Raw genomic sequence first — 17,859 nt, 5'->3', positions numbered from 1 at the left:
AGGTTAACACGGTAACCGGTGAAGACCTCTCCTAAGCCTCTTAGTCTATGAGTTCCTTTTCCATCTCTGTGGGCTTTTTCCTTCCAGTTTTTTTCCCAAGAAGGGAACTTCTGAAATATTTACATACTTCATGGAAAATTGGAGAATGTGGAGGGTGGGAGGAAGGCAGCTTAGGTGAGATCTACTAGGTAATATTTACAGATGAGAAAGCAGGGCTGACGGTCAAAAAGTCAATACTGATGGGTTACCAAAGAGGAGAGGGACCGTGTATCAGAAGTATGGGGAGGGAGGTCGGTGGGGACAGACCGGAAGTGGGTGGGGCCAGCCCTCCTTTCTTGTAGGAAAACCCAGTTTCATTGCTAGAATAACTTTACCCGCAAGAGGAAAGCTTGGTCACATAAATCACATCACAGATCATAGGTTTTTGAGTTGCAAGAGTCTTCGCCCTACTCTTACTTTACAGATGAGGAAATGAAGGCCCAGCAAGCCCGGTGAGCTGGCCAAGGTCAAACAGCCACTGGCAAAGCAAGAGCTTAAAACCCCAAACCAGTGATGATTCTGTTGTTGTCCAGCCGCCAGGTTCAGTGCTCTTTGCATCATGAATGCTGTTGGTTCATGAAGATTCTGTAGAGCACTGCAACCAAAAAAGACAGCTGGTATTTAATGAGCAGACAGCCTCTCCCTTTTTCTCACCATTAGTTCTTTTTCTTTAAGTTTCTCTGTTGGTCTCCAGTGGTATCTGTTTATTTTAAAATTCTTTATTACATTCACATGAATTTTTAACAACCGTATATTAAAATGATATGTGCCACAAAACAATTCTGAAATAAAAATTAAGTAAGCACTATCTACAAAAATAGGAGTCCTGGAAGAATACAATGTTCTACCAAATCTGATTTCCAAGTACCTATTTTCTTTGCTGTAGTCAAAATGCCACTTCACTATAATAGGGGAGAATATGAGATCACAGAGTTTAAAAGGGTGGCGTTTCTCAGCAAAGATCGTTGAGGGTTAGCACTGCAGTACTTTTAAGCTATTTCTTTATTTCAGTACTCTTAATGATATTTCATAGCCACTGTATTTGTCAAATCTTATTTTCTCCTTTAGATAAGTTACCGCTAATCCCTCCATTGGCAAGATATTATCTCCAGATTTACCATTTTTCTTTTATGAGTGGTAATCCCAACTAGCTAGCCTGGAGAAAGAGTTAATTGATAAGATCTGAAATGCTAAGATCTTGGGTGAACGTCCCCTGATATATCTCTATAAAGTACAATAAAAAAATTCAAAGAGGAGTTCCCGTCGTGGCGCAGTGGTTAACGAATCCGACTAGGAACCATGAGGTTGCGGGTTCAGTCCCTGCCCTTGCTCAGTGGGTTAACGATCCGGCATTGCCGTGAGCTGTGGTGTAGGTTGCAGACACGGCTAGGATCCTGCGTTGCTGTGGCTCTGGCGTAGGCCGGTGGCTACAGCTCCGATTCAACCCCTAGCCTGGGAACCTCCATATGCCGCGGAAGCGGCCCAAAGAAATAGCAACAACAACAACAACAAAAGACAAAAAGACAAAAAGACAAAAAAAAAAAAAAAAAATTCAAGGAAATTTATTTTTCCTAGATAGAAATCTACCACTCATCAACATCAAGAAATCCAACCATCCATTCTTCAGATTTATTAGGTTCAGATGATTTATTCAGGGCTCCCCCCACAGTGTCCTCCTCAATATAATATATTCCTGCAGTGCCATTGGCTGGATTAAAAACTGATAACATCTGCTCCCCAAATGCAGTAAACTCTTGGTGATCCTAAGCAGTTTGGGCACACGGTTCTAACCCTAACAATCTTAGATTAGACACTACAGAGCCCATACAGAATTTTAAACTTTTCTACCACTCCTCGAAAAGAAAGAAACCTGTAACTCTGTTGAACATTATAACTCTGTTGAACACATCTCATAATTTAGAATGCACTTAGTGTATCCAGGTTACCATATATTACTGTGGTTGAAAAAACAAAAATATTGGTTAATTATAAGATTTTTTCATTATTCAAACACCAGTACCAGAATGTCCATTGTTCTTCCTGCTCCAAATGGGCCATGAGGAGCTACTAAATTAGATGTTCACTAAAAGTCGGTGATGGTTGCACAGTATATACAATTTAAAATTCAAATTCAAGGGGGGAAAAATTGGACTCATCTGAAAGTTAGCTCTAACGCAAACTCTAAAGTCAAAACTCGTGTTGTGAAGAAACTGCACCATTCAAATTAAGAGATGAGTATCAAATCGTGGGAAACCTCTAATTAGTGTATCCTTAAATAAATCGAGCTTTATTATTTCCTAGGGCATTCAGTAATATGAGTGCTAACAGCATGATGCCAGTGAAGCAGTTCTACCCAACAATTTCCAATGACCAGAAGAGGATTGTAAGGGAAAACCATGTAAATTATTCAGATACACAAACACACACACACCCCTCCGCGAAATATCTAAACAGGCAGTGTGCTTCTTTCCCAATTAAGTGTGCCCTTGATCCTCTGTCCTACACCAGCCCACTTACAAATCTTGTTTGTCGTTAATTATTTAGTTCTTCATTTTTTATTTTTTATTTTTTTTTTTTTTTTTTTTTTTTTTTTGTCTTTTTGATATTTCTTTGGGCCGCTCCTGCGGCATATGGAGGTTCCCAGGCTAGGGGTCCAATCGGAGCTGTAGCTGCCAGCCTACACCGGAGCCACAGCAACGTGGGATCCGAGCCGCGTCTGCAACCTACACCACAGCTCACGGCAACGCCGGATCATTAACCCACTGAGCAAGCGCAGGGATCGAACCCGCAACCTCATGGTTCCTAGTCGGATTCGTTAACCACTGCGCCACGACGGGAACTCCTAGTTCTTCATTTTTTAAATCTCTCTTGGCTATAGCTCAGCTTCTCTGTACTTCTTTGTGTCCTTTATAGTGTCAGACAACCCTGGGTTCAGACCAATGTTGCTGCCTTCACTGTCTTACTAAACCTCTCTAATGCCTCAGTTTTGCCCCTCTAAAATGGGGACGGTAAAGGGGTCTACACCACCAGTGACCTTTCAGCTTCACAGGGTCTATTAGATCAGATCACAGATTACACAGGTGAAAGTCAGTTGAGAGAAAAGCTTTGGGAAGAGGGAAGGCAGGCACTTGAGAGGGCCAGTCCCATGATCTGGCTCCATTGTTTCCAGGGATGCAGCTGACATCTCCACTAAATGACAAATGACTCCCCTCTGAAGGCACTCTGAAGCGTCAAATGGCAATGTCAGTCTGTGATAACCTGTGCAAGAAATGCACACTCACAAGACAAGAGTAAATGCCAGCCTGGCCCCTGTCCCTGTTACCTACCATGAACTACAAATAGATGAGACCTGAATTAATGAGGATCACTGGACTCAGAAGAGATTTTGCATTCCTATAGATAGTAACATTTCATCATCATAATTTCGGCCCAAAGTGGACATGAATATAGATTATTCTTAGGTCTTCTAAGGCAACTCCTCAGGGAGAACAGGACCAAGAGTCTGCATTTGAAAATAGTATTTCTATGTTCCAAATTCCCCTCCTAGTTTTTTCATAAAATCTCTAAAGTATCAGTTGATAGCCCAGTTTGGAGGGTGTCTTTTTGTGCTGTTAACGCAACTCAACTAAATAATATTTACTTATGTAATAAGTTCTTACATCTATAAGGACTTCGACTTTAAAGTGTAGATATGCTTCAACAAAGTGGACAGTAAATATGAATTTCTATAAGCCAATTCCATGTTCTCTGTTTACTGAGAATGATAAAGATACTATAACAGTCGGCTTTGGCTAAGTCATGTTGCAGTAACAAACAACTCCAAGGGCTTAAAACACCAAGATTTATTTCTCAATCATATTATATATCAGTAGTGGTTCTTTTCACATCCTGTTGACTCCAGGACATAGACAGAAGGAGCAGCTATGTAGGACATGCCATTCTTGTAGCAGGGAGGAAAAGAGATAAATGACAGAACACCTCGCTTCTGCTCACCATTTGTCAGTCATAGCAAGTCATACGGCAGTGCCTGATGTCCATGGAATGGGAAGTATAATGTTCTCATAGGGACTTGGAATAAGTAATTCAGAAGAAATTAATACAAGCTACCATAGACACCTAAGTGGTTTTGAAAACCCATGGGCAGAGTTTAAAAAATTTTTGCAAGTTAGGGTTTAAAATGTGCAGTAGTCACTAGTGTTGTTCACCAAACATGTTTGGCTTTCATCCTCTTATTTCATCCTTCTAGACACATGTTAGGATCATACCTCTCTGTTCTGTTGAACATGGTCATGTGACTTACATTTGTCCCAGCCGTATAAGCATATTTCATGAGTATCACTCTGCTGGAAACTTTACAAGCTAACATATGATAATTCCCTTCCTCCTTTTATAGTTCTCATGGAAGCACATGTCACAGTGAAGTTTCTGTCACTCTGGACCCTTGACCGACTTTGAGTCCAAGTTACTTGGGACTTGTAGCATGACTGAGAAATAACCTAATTTGGGATTAAGCTGAAGAAATTTGGGTTGCTTGTTACCACAGTATTAACTAGCCTCCTTTGCCTGATACAAAATGTCATGCAAACATTTTGAGACATTGGCTGATATATACTGCTCATAGCTCCAGACTCTCCATGAAGTGAATATGGGGCTAGCTACTTTGCACAACGTCTCCCTTCTTTAAATTCTCTCCTCACTGGTTAAGACTTTAAGGTTAGACAGACTGAATTCATATTTTGTCTCCGCTCTTGAATACCCACATGATTGGATGTACCACTTTCCTTAACTTCACCAAATCTCTTCCATTCCAAAAATGTCAGTGATGCTTATTTTTATAAGAAGATTGTGTGAGGCAATACACGAAGGTCATTCAACATGGGAACATAGTAAGTGCTCAATAAATCTAGACGGTAAATCTATGATTCTGTAAATCATACTGTTCTTATCCACCATTCATTAGGTCCCTATTGAATGCTAATTACTTTTTGAGATGCTTTACATACATTATTTTCAACCCTAACTCTGAAAAGGAGGTGCCGTCCCCATTTAACAGATGAGGAGGGAGGTGGGGAGAGTAACTTGTCCGAGATCACCCAGCTGATGAATTAGTAAAGCCAGGATTCCACCTCAGGTCTTCCCACCTTCCCAGGCTGTCTCCCTTGTGCCTCTCTAGGGGAGACATAGTACACAAGGGGCATAGTACTGAAAGTAGGGTTTATTGATTAAAGTTCATTCATGCATTGGCGATTATGGCTCGATAATATATTCTGATTACTGGCTTTAGCTTCCCCATCAGGCTCATCTCATCTTACCACAGAAGGCAGGTAGGGGCAATCTGCTCTTGCATAACGGTTGGCCCTGAGTCTCTTGAAAGGGCACCTACTTGTTCATACTCTCAGATTCTGCTCAATTCAACATTATCGGGCAGCCATGCCAGTTGATGCTCTGGGCCAACCCCATCCAAAACCATCTGGTGCCATGCCAAGTATAACCCAAAGTGCAACCAAACAGCCGGCTTGAAAACCCCGTAACACTAAAAGGGAAGAATCAATTCTGACTCTGAGCTTCCTGCCAGAAAGCTCCATTAAAAAAAAAAAAAAAAAAAGATTTAGGCTTTGACCAGCCTAATTAAATCCTACTGAGGTTTCCATTTCCCTGCAAAACCCTTTTTCAGGTGTGATGATGATGATGATGAGATAATTTTTCTCTAGTCACTGATGCCATCCTTAGAGGATTTTAATTAAACGTTTGCTAAGAAAATACATCTTATTTTACTTCTTCTCAGACATATTCTGTATGGGGTGAATATTAATAGAAATCTGTAAATGTTGATGGATAAGGAAGGAGCTGATGGGTAATGATATTAGAGAAGAACACACAGTAGGGACCAGTGAGGAGACAAGATTGAAGGTTGGGTTTAAAATGAACTAATGATGCCATGTTCACACTGGCCTGAAATTAAATATGTTTAGTACAACTCAGAGATCTAAGGTAGTGATAAAGTATTAGTGATAAAGCATTTGCTTTAGAATCTTTGTTATACATATTGTCTGTCTCCCCAGACAAATTTGGAAAAGGCATAAAATCTAAGGGGAACAAAAATAATGCTGGTCCGTGACTGTTGCAGAAGCTGTTAAGAATCCACAAGGTCCAACACGGGGCAAAAAAAGATTTCCAAACACGTCCCTGGGTTTCCAGCACAAGTCCTTTGTGTTCACCCAGAGAGGCCCCAGCATGTTCAGCCTGGCCTGCAGACCCTGTTGTCAGCCCCCCAAGCTAGGGGAAGAAAGAGGTCACATTCATTAAGCCAACAATAGATGGGTCATGACCACATGTAAGGAGGTGCAGCTTGACGGGCCATCCACAACCAACCACAGAGCAAAAAAGAGCAGGGCTGTTTCCAGTACAACCTCTCAGCCTCTGATGCTGTGCAGGCCTGGCACAGAGTCACACCTGATTTTGGTGGCAGGAAAAGCCTCTCTTGTGACTGGAAATGCTCATTCCTGACATTGAAGAGATTAGCTGTGGGCACTTGGAGTTCCCGTGATAGCAAAGCAAGTTGTCCTCTATTGCCAAGGTGAAGGGTAGAATGACACAGCAGCACTTCTTTCCTTGGGTTCAAGCTGATACATGCTCACCCAGGTGGGAGAGGGCACGTCATGAATGATGACGTCCATAACCTGGGAAGGTGGTAGGCCGGTGGAAGGGGACAGAGAAGCTGTTGGACAAAACTGTGTGGCTGACGTCAGTGCATCTCACATGTCTCACCCTGGGGTCTCTTCTTATGATGAAACAGAATCCATAGATGGACCCAAGGAGCATGTACTTACACTTCAATGCTTAGTCTATTATCCCATCTGCCAAAATCATGACTTCCACTTCCTCTTCTCTCTTCAACCCTCCAACACCGCTCCCTCTTAGATAACAACCTGGCTTCACACTTGGTTGAAAAAATAGAAGCAACCAGACCAGAATATTGGCGTCCTCACAGGGGCATATCTCTCACTCTACCTGGGCCTTTTACCACTGTCTGGAGCCCCATGTAACCCAGGGCCAAACCTGGACCCCATCCCTCCAGCCCACTCAAAGTCTTAGACGGAATCATCTTCTTTCCTCCATCACTGATTTTTTTTCTTAATAGTTTAATTCCATCAACATAAAAATATTTCCTGGTATCTACCATTCTTAAGATTGAACAAACACAGAACTATACCTCTCCTCGTACCATGTCCCTTTCAAGCACTGTCTCATTTCACAACTCTCTTTCCCATATGACTTCTAGAAAGATTTGCCTGAATCTCCATTGCCACTTCTTGACTTCCCACTCCAAAGGAGCTTCCATTCCTAGTCCACCATTGAAACTCACCAAATTGTCCCCCTCCCCTAAAATCAACCCGGCCTTGGTCAGCCTGAAGCTTCTCACTCCTGATATTGGCAAACACCCTGGAAACTAATTCCAACCCTCCTTCTTCAAGTCTCCCTTCCTCTACCCACTGTTGAAAATCTTGGTGGCTCCCCAGGGCTCTAGCCTCTGCACTTCCTCCCAAAGTAACCCATCCTTACCTCTTGGTATCAACTCTTGGAGGTGTACAGATGGTTTCCACAGGTACAGCCCCACCTCGTCTCCTGAGTTACAGACCCAGAAAACTAACTGGCCCTGAATGTCTCCATCTAAGTGGTTCTCAGTTCCCTTAAATATAACTTATCCTAAACTCAGACCTGCTCTCTCTCCTGTGTCTCACCCCTTGATGAATGGAACCCCTAGTCTTCGGTTGTCCAGGTCAGAAACCCAGCTGTCATCTTACACTCACCCCTCCCTTGGGCACTGCAGTCTTCTCTCACTCCCAACCATTTGCCAAAGCCCTGGACTGCTGTTAGCACATAAGGCTCCTTTGTGCAAAGGAGGAAAAGGCATCCCTCCTCAACTCTACTGCCATCTTCTGGGAAACTGTGTCATAAATATATAAATATATTTGTATTTCTTGGATGTATTGAGTTGTGTAGTGTACAACCTGCACAACTGTATGTAGCAGCCCTGGCTAAGCTTGTCTATTCCATCTCATGCCTGTCCCTAGTATCCAAACATCCTCTCCTCTCCAGCATCTTGGCCACTGTACTGGTTCACACCACCACTCCCTCCCCCTGGGCTATTACTTTGCTTCCATACCAGCTTCCCTAAGTGTAGACTCTTGTTTCTCTCCTTGCCATTTAGCAGCATAAACTTTGTAACTTACAAATCACATCTCCTCACTCCTGCAGCACAAACATTCTCAGTAGCCTCTGAGGAGCTAAAGGATCAAGTCCAATATCCTTTGCATGTCACAGTCACACCATCTGTCCAGGAGCCCTGTCACTTGCTGCACTACATACATGTGCTATTGAAATTCTCGTACACACCATGTTTTCATGGTGTGCACACGTGCTGACTTTATCTCCACCTAGAATATCATCCTCCATTTATCTTCCCAATAACCCCTCCTCATCCACCAAGTCTCGCTGCAAACGCTGCCCCTGTGAAACCTTCCTGACTGCTTGGCAAACTCAGGCATCCTCCCTCTCTGCCCAGTCTCTCCCCCCACCCCCCACCCCCGTGTTTCTACAAATGCCTCCATGATGTCTGACTGATCTGTGGTTGCTGATCACATGGCTGGGTATCCCCAGCAGACTCTACACATTTGAGAATAAAGATTATGCCTTTTTTTCAATTCCCAACAACTAGCACAATCTGCCATATGGTAGGTGCTCAATAAAAGGAATAAACACATCAGTGGTTTTGTAAAAAGCAAGGTCTGACCTTTCTAAATGTGTCTTAGACTCTCTGAAGCTTTTCCTTTTCACCTGGCACTGTGTTATCTCAACCCTACCAAGACCCAAGTGCTAAATCTGCCTTCCTTATTAGGCTGTTATATCATTTAATTTAAAAATTAAAGACATGCTTTATTAAAAGATCCTGTTTATTCTACAAGATCCTTTCCCCATCCCATATTCATCAGGCATCTTACGAAGTCCATCCAATATAAATACAGATAGTTTAAAGCAGACATCCAATAGGCAAAATTGTCTCAGAATTTGATCTCAAATAACACAAGAAGCTCCGCCAAGTAGATATATCCCTGTGCCAATTTTTAAAGCAGGTCTAATCCCCGGGAGACTCAATGGAGACAGGGAAAGGGACTCCCAGAACAAGTGTCCCACCAGGTTTTCACTGTGCCTCACCCCATGCACAGAGATTTCCCTTTGATGTTGTCTAGTTATGCTCGAAAATCTTCTTGCCTCTTCCGAGGGACAAAGCAAATAGCTCAGAAGGGTGAGTTGTGGGAAAATTATATCCCTTTACCCAAGTTTCTCATCCATAAATAAATAAGGGTACTCTCACTCCTATAACCCTCACCCACTGCAATAATGAAGGATGAGGGTGGGTGCTGAATCAAAGACCCACCACTCCACCTCTGAAGCCTAGGAGGGGCTTTCTGAAGGTAGAAACTCAAGCAAGATGTCTGATGCTGAAGTGTACTTGGCCTGCAGGCAAGGATTTTCCAGAAGTGTCCATGTGCCTGGCATTGTGCAAAGTTAGATAAACACAGTCTTGCCCTTAGGGAACTCATATTTTAAAGCAAAATGTATTCTGTAAAGGGCCAGGTAGTAAATATTTTAGACTTTGTGACATCTCTGTCATAACTACTCAACTCTGCTGCTGTGGCGTGAAAGCAGCCATAGGCAATAAGTTTCGAAAAGAGCGTAGCTGTGTCCCAGTAAAATTTAATTTATGGACACAAAATTTTCACGTGTCATAAAATATTATTCTCCTTTGGGGTTTTTTCCAACCATTTAAAAATGTAAAAACCACTTTTAGCTCTCCCCTAGGCAATGGGACGGGACATAAAAACAAATTACAATACAGTACAAAATGGAATAATGTTTATAAAAATAGCTTTTTTTCATAGGGAGGTGGACAAGTGGGTACAGGGGCTCTTCTCTGGTACTCCCAGCCAGAATCCCACTTCAGATGTGCACCACATAAAGAGTGCCAGCGACAGTAGCAAGCAGGACACCTCCTGGGAGGAGGGGAAACAGCCAAAATCCAAGAGACATGCAATCACTTACATTTTCTCTTTGCTTTTGCATTCCTCAGAATTAGAAGATAATAGGGAGCAGAGAGTCCCTGACCTTTGAGTGCGAGCTAAAACTGAACTTCTGTTCAAAGGCAGAGATTTTTCAATAAACAGTACTATCATTAACATCTCCTTTTAGAGAAAAAAAAAAATAAAAGAATGTGTCTTTGTTTCAGGAGGGTTGGCACTGACACTTCCTTTTGTACTTGTTCTGTTTTTCTTTGGGTGAAAATTATCCCCCCCTACTGAAAGTCATATAGCATATCTCCCAGCAACATTTATTGGTTTTTTGTTGTTAAAATATTTATTATTTATTTATTATTGACATACAGTTGATTTACAATGTTTCAGGTGTACACCAAAGTGATATAGACAGATGATAGATAGGTAGGTAGATAGATGATAGATAGATAATTTTCCAGATTCTTTTCCATTATAGTTTATTACAAGCTATTGAATATATCCCCCTGTGCTATATAGCAGCTCTTTGTGGTTTATCTAGTTTACATATAGTAGTGTGTATCAGTTAATCCCACATTCCCAATTGATCCCTACCCTTTCCTTTCCCCTTTGGTAACCATAAGTTTGTTTTCTAGGACAACATTTATTTGTAACATCAATTCATTTGGAGGTGAGGGTCTTAAACTCCATTCCACCCCAAAAGAGCCTCTCTTGGTCCAAATTGGCACCAGGCTGAGCATGGGAGACCACAGTGCAGGTTACTGACAGCTCAGAGACTTGTCAGGGTATCTCCTGAGCTGCTCCTAAGGATTCCAAACATTCCAGGAGTTCATCGTCCACAATTTGACAAGTGTTTGCATCAAAATGGGTTGTGAGTTCAGTTACAGAGGCTCAACATCACTTATCCTCATGGTAATCCTTTTAGCCACACTTGATGACAAGTCAAGGCAGCGGGAGCCATCTCCCACATTTTACCACATTTGCTTCATCATCCTCTCTAGATTTGCACACAGGCATCAGCACAGATACATGTGCTTATGCATGTATGTGCATTTAACACTTTTTAAAATCATTTGACTGTAAACTGTAGACACACTGCCATTTACCCCTAAATTCTTCAATGTAGATTTTGTAAATGTGAAGACAGTCTTACAAAACCAGAAAACTGATATTGATACAAGGCTACCATCTAATCTAAAGACTTGATTCAGATTTTGCCAACTCTCCAAATAATTTCTTTCCTTGTCCAAGGAGATCCCAGGTCATACTTTGTTGTCATGTCTCTTAATCTCCTACAACCTAGTGAAGCACCTCTACCTTTCTGTAACTTTCAAAACATTGACCTTGTCTGAAGCATGGAGACCACATACTTTGTAGAATGTCCCTCGGTATGGATTTTTCCAATATTTGCTCATGATTAGATCCAGGTCTTCCTCCCCACCCACCCCACCCCCACACCTGCAGCAGATGGAAGTTTCCAAGCTAGGGGTCAAATCAGAGCTACAGCCGCTGCCCCACACCACAACAACTCAGGATCCAAATCGCATCTGCAACCTACACCACGGCTCACAGCTATGCCGTATCCTTAACCCCCTGAGCAAGGCCAGGGATCCAACCCACATCCTCATGGATACCACTCAGGTTCTTAACCTTCTGAGCCACAGCAGGAACTCCTGTGTTTTGCATTTTTGACCAGAACACAACAGAAGTGAAGCTGTGCCCTTCTCAGTACATCAAATAAGAAGACACATGATGTCAGTTAACTTGGATGATGTTAACTTCCATCACTGGTTAAGAGGGTGTTCACCAGGTTTCTTAATTTGTAAAGTTATTTTTTTCACTTTATAAAGCGTATCTTGTGAATAGACACTTCAAGATCATGTCCCTATCCTGTTCCTCTGCAAACTTTCATTTTAGCATCCACTGATGATTCTTACCAGAATAACTATTACTAGGATGGTTACCAAATGGCAATTTTCTAGCTCCATGATTCTTTCTACATTTAAGTGTTGGCTTTCAACTATAAGGAAGAGTTTTTCTCCCTGCATTTCTTATCTATGCATCATCTATCTATCTGTATCTGTAAGGTCTCATTGAGTCATATTTTATCCAGTGGATTACAATCTGCTTCTACCATTATTTATTTGTGATGCTCCAAGTATATTTGGCCAATGGGACCCCCTTCAGGCAGGCTTCTTGTCCTTTGAACATTTCTCCATCATGATTTATGCTCTTCTTTCCTCTATGGCACAAGATGTTTCAAGCTCACTCTGTAGTTTTCCAGTCCCTACTACAGAACCAGACACTTCTCCAAAGTTTTTGTTGACTCCTTTTAGTTGAGAATAGTCTTTAATGGACAAGACCTGGGCACTGAATGTGCAGAGTGAATATCCATGTTAGATTCCTCCAATTACAAAAGAGAAGGTCAGTTCTACCCCAGCTCCACTGGCTGCTAAATGTATGTATCTGAATTAAATCAAATGCTCAGAAATTCTGCACTCCAAAACCTTGTCAGGGAGAAATTCCAAGCTCATCTCCTACAATATTTATCAGAAAGCTAGAGTGGGATTCCCCATTATGGCTCAGAGGGTTAAAAACCCAACTAGTAGCCATGAGGGCGTGGATTCGATCCCTGGCCTCACCAAGTGGGTTAAGGATCCGGCATTGCCTCAAGCTGCAGCGTAAGTTGCAGATGCTGCTTGGATCTGGCGTTGCTGTGGCTGTGGCATAGGCCAGCAGCTGTAGCTCCATTTCAACCCCTGGCCTGGAAACTTCCATATGCCGCAAGTGCAGCCCAAAAAAAGGGGGCGGGGAATAGAAAATTTGGTCTGGAATGAATCTTATGGGGAGGCCTGCCTCACGCAGACCCTACATTCTTCCAGAAAGTCTATAACTCCGATTTTGTACCTACCATGGAATCAGAGAGTGACTCTGGACTTAGAAGCCCACTGTAGAAGGTTTTTACTGAGCTGCGTGAATTAAAACCAGCCCCATGAAATGGACCTTGTGTCCTACTAAAAGGCAGTGTTGGCTATCGTTTGCAGTTGCCAACTCTCTGGAGAAATTTCTTCATGTCACAGCAATAAGAATATTTGGACTTTTGCTTAGGAATTGGTTTCCTTTTTTGTGATGGATGCTGTAAATTCTGCCACTAGCCAGGTCTCCTTTGTGGTTGCAGTAATGCCTAGAACCAAATCTGTGGTGCGTGTAGCAAGGCTGCGGATCGTTGCAGTGAACGTTTTCACGATCCCTCATTCCTGCTGCTTTTTATGACTGCATCCTAGGTGGCTTTCTCTCCCTAGCATCACCCCCATCATGATGGGTGCTATTTATAGGCTGGTGTATTAGGCGTAGAGAGCTGCCATTAAAAATACCACAGGCTGGGCAGCTTCAACAACAGACATTTATTTCCTTGCAGTTCTGGAGGCTGGAAGTCCCAGATGGAGGTGGTGGCAGATTGGGTTCCTGGTGAGAGCTCTCTTCTTGATTTGCAGATGGCTGCCTTCTCCTGTGTCCTCAAGGGGCCTTTCTTCTTTGTGCTCAGAGAGAGAGCTCCCTCCCTCTTCCGAAAAAGACACCAGTCCTGACACACACGACTGTATATAAAATAGATAAACAGCAAGGACCTGCTATATAGCACAGTGAACTGTATTCAATATCTTGTAATGACCTATAATGTTAATTTTTTTTTGGAAGAGAAGCTGAAAAGGAATACATATATACATGTATGTATATATGCATGCATGTATATGTATACACACATGTACATATATATCTGAATCACCTTGACATACACCTAAAATTAACACAACATTGTAAATCAAATATACTTCAATTTTTTAAAAAAAGAGAGCGTTCCTGTTGTGGCTCAGCGGTAACTAACCCAACTAGTATCCATGAGGATGCAGTTTCCATCCCTGGTCTTGTTCCATGGGTTAAGGATCCAGTGTTGCTGTGAGCTGTGGTGTACATAGGCCAGCAGTTACAGCTCTGATTTGACACCTAGCCTTGGAACTTTCATAGGCCACAGGTACAGCCCTAAAAAGCAAAAAATTAAAATAAAGTAAAATAAAAGACACCAGTCCTGTGGGATTAAGACCTCATCCTTATGACCACACTGAACCTTTGCTACCTCCTGAATAGATCCTGCCTCCAAGAACAGTCACACTGGGCCTCAGGGCTTCACCCTGAATTGGGCTGGAGGGGTTGGATATAACCGAGTCCATAAGTTCAGGCAAAGCGCTTCTCTCCTTGTGGACCACGTCAGAGTAATAGTATCGGGCCACAGAATCTGCACTCTCACTGAGTCTGCAGCCTTCTCCGCAGAGCACAGAATACAGACCCTGCTACCCCGAGACTTGAGGAATTGTGCTTTAGCTAAAATTATATCCAGGGCAATCCACTTGGCCCATTATTCTACCATCAGACAGCATAGAACAATTCTAAAGGGTTCCATCACCCCTTGCCCAGAGCCGCCCACACCCCTTCTCTCTCTATTGGAAGGTGAGCTCATTGCTGAAAGTGGGTGGGAAGGTCTCCGGTCTGAGCCAAGAAGCTGACCCTCTGTCCCCGTGAGATGTAAACACACAGCAGAGCAGCCGGGAGTCCGGTGGTCCTTGTGCAAGAAAGGGAAAAGTCTGAGGGCACACAGCTACCTGGGACTGGACTCCTGGACACGGGGGCATCTGCCCCCAGGCTTGCAGCTTCCCCCCTCTGGAACTTTCTCTACACGTCACTTCCAAGCCCCTCTGGCAGGAAGGGTGCTGTTGGCCCAGTGGCTGGCCCAACAGGGTGTGTCTTCGGCTCTAGGAGCTCCGGTTCAGCTCAGGCAATGGGGTTTCTGCTTTTCTTCCCAAATCACCTATCGGTTCATTTTGAATTATCAGCAGTGCTGTGTCACCCACACTCCCAAAATCCCTCCTGCTAACAAATGCCCGAGGGGCTCGGGGTCTCAGGAAAGCGCACCTGCGCAGCAGAGAGTCCCAGGACCCATGCACCGCTCCCACCCCTGCACTCGGTTCCCTGGCCTCTCCTGCCTGCCCCGCCCCAGAGCCCTGCAGCCCACCCCGCCTCCACCTGCTTCTTGCTCAGAGGATCTGGCTGCTTGAACCGTGGCTGTCATGTCCAAGCCATGACCGCAGATCCTGTCTTGAGGACTCAAGCACAGCAATCCAGACCTACGTGCCCCTTCCTCCTCCAGCTTAGGCACATCCCGGGGCCACCTCCTCGTTAATGAGGCCTTTGAGACACCACCCTCGAAAACTGGTGACTTTCATCAGGAGATGGCAGTATTTATACCCCTGCTTAGATGGTACTGAACTTGTCAGTGCTGCCTGCAACACCAATTCTACCCTCCGGAACCAAGAAAACACCTCTGACACAGCAATTGGCACCGTCAATTTCAGAAGGAAGAATGATCACGTTTAAATAGTTGATCTGGAGCTCCCACTGTGGTGCAGCAGAAACGAATCTGAATAGCAACCATTAGGTTGCGGGTTTGAACCCCGGCCTCGCTCAGTGGGTTAAGGACCCAGTGTTGCCAGTGAGCTGTGGTGTAGGTCGCAGATGTGGCTTGGATCCTGTGTTGCTGTGGCTGTAGGCCGGTAGCTGCAGCTCCGATTGGACCCCTACCCTGGGAACTTCCTTATGCCATGGATGTGGCCCTAAAAGGACCAAAAAAAAAAAAAAAAGAACCCTGAAAACATAATATGTACAACAAAGACATGGCTCATGTGGGCTCCCCTATTCCCATCATTTTCCTGATTTTTCTACTAAAATGTGAAATGGGATGGGCCATTATTCTTACAATTGATAACAGTGGGAATTGGGGTTGTACAGCTGAAGAGATTACATTTGCTCCTGTCTTCTATAAGCCAGTGAGCTTTCAACACAGTCTGAACCCGTATTCAGCTCCTTGGAAATTATTCTGAAAGGGAAAAAAGTCATTGATTTATTTCTCAAAGGGAGAGAGAGAAGAAGTTGAAATAAAAGTTAAGGCAGGTTGTAGGTTCTTCTCAACGCTCTTTAATCTCTGAAAGTGGCTGCATATATCAAATTCCATTGCCACCAACCCCAAATGATAATCAAAGTGTTAAGATTCAACTACATCAAAAATTGCTTGTCATGAGTGGGCAGCTGAGGGTAGATAAATCTTCTTTTAACCACATAGCAAAACATCTCAGAAGACATTTCATCCACGGTAGTGAACCATAGGGGAAGCTTATTGAATGAATGAATAAATTCATTATCTGTGCCATTGTTTAACTTAATGGGTCCTGTGGGGTCCATGGAGTTCTGATGGCTGTGCTTTCCAGGTAAGCACAGGTGTTCTAGCAACTAGACAGATCCCACCCCTGCCAGGTGGCCTCCAGCCATGTCTCATTCCACTCTACTAATACTCCTGATTTCAATTCATGCCAAAACCTGAGCAAAGTACAGTAGGTTGAATGCCTGGAGGCCATTCCGGCCAGAGGCAAAACTGTGAATCAGGCGCAGGATAGGATGTCCAAGAGGAACCCTTCAGAAGTCACCTTAACTGGGGCTCCCACCCAGTGGGTGTCAAGTCCTTCCAGGTTCCAACAAGAGCTGCCAGGCTTCATGAACCCAGCTTGGTGACTCAACTCTTCACCTCCCATTGAAGGGAAAGAGTTGTAAATGTACGATTTGCAAGCATGATTTGAGACCTCCCTCAGCCACCCCCTTAATTGGCCATCTGTCCCCGCAGTGGCTCACAGGGCTAGTAAACCTGCCATCTCAGCCTCCATCTCCATCCTTCCTCCTCAAAGATGCAGCTTAGGGGTGCTTGGCTTGAAACTGAAAAGTCACCTGAAATTTCACCTGACTATGTTACTCTGATCGATGCCTGCTCCTGACCTGTCTTCTGTTTGGAAAAGGAAGAACCCTATGGTTTAACATATACACACTGCTATACGTAAAATGAAAATCAGCAAGGACCTGCTGTATAGCATTAAGAACTCTACTCAGTATTTTCTAATAACCCATACGAGGGAAGAATTCTAAAAAGAATGGATATCCGTAGATGTATAACTGAATCACTTTGCTCGACACCTGAAACTAACATAACACTGTAAATCAGCTCTATGCCATTATAAAATAAAAATTAAATTTAAAATAATAAAGTGAGATAAATCCTTCTAAGAAAAAAAATTCCATGGATTTTTTTTTTTAATTCATATTTGTGCCCTGACTGCAGCCATAGGCTGTTAACTGGGCCAGGTACCATTCTTGGTAACCACATCCCCAGAGTTCAGGAAAATATTCATAGGCCATTGGCAAATTCAAAAATCTTGAAGTTTCCTGAGTTTCCTACAGTAAAGTTTTTGTATCTACCAACACTGTTACAGATGCAACGGTATGTAGCTGCCCCGCAGACAGTGGCTGAAGTCGAAACTTATCCCAACAAACACTTGGTTAATTCACTGATTATTTCAACAAGACAGACATTGTATTAAAAGTCTTGTGGCTCAGCCAGAATGAACCCAACTAGTATTAATGAGGATGCAATTACGATCCCTGCCCCTTCTCCATGGGTTAAGGATCTAGCCCTGCTGTGACTATGGTGTTGTAGGCTGACAGCTGCAGCTTTGCACCCCTAGCCCAGGAACTTCCATATGCCCCAGGCGCAGCCCTAAAAAGTAAAATAAAATAAGATAAAATAAAATAAAATAATCTTGTGGTGAATAGCCTTTTTATAAACTTTAAACAAGGTTCAAGCGGGACACGTCCT

General features: G+C 43.3%; 1 protein-coding gene across 5 annotated transcripts in view; it reads left to right on the top strand.

The window, feature by feature from the left end:
* The window catches only part of KCNJ6 (potassium inwardly rectifying channel subfamily J member 6), a 281,724-nt gene that overhangs the window by 198,044 nt on the left and 65,821 nt on the right, over positions 1-17,859 (top strand). The window lies entirely within an intron of this gene.

Source organism: Sus scrofa, chromosome 13, assembly GCF_054392235.1.
Source record: "Sus scrofa isolate SSC_HxYL_T2T_F1_AM1 chromosome 13, Sscrofa_HxYL_maternal_Yorkshire_Landrace_v2.0, whole genome shotgun sequence".
In the NCBI taxonomy this organism is placed as follows: Eukaryota; Metazoa; Chordata; class Mammalia; order Artiodactyla; family Suidae; genus Sus; species Sus scrofa.
The sequence above is the reverse complement of the archived record's forward strand: the minus strand, read 5'-3'. Positions and strand labels throughout refer to the sequence as shown.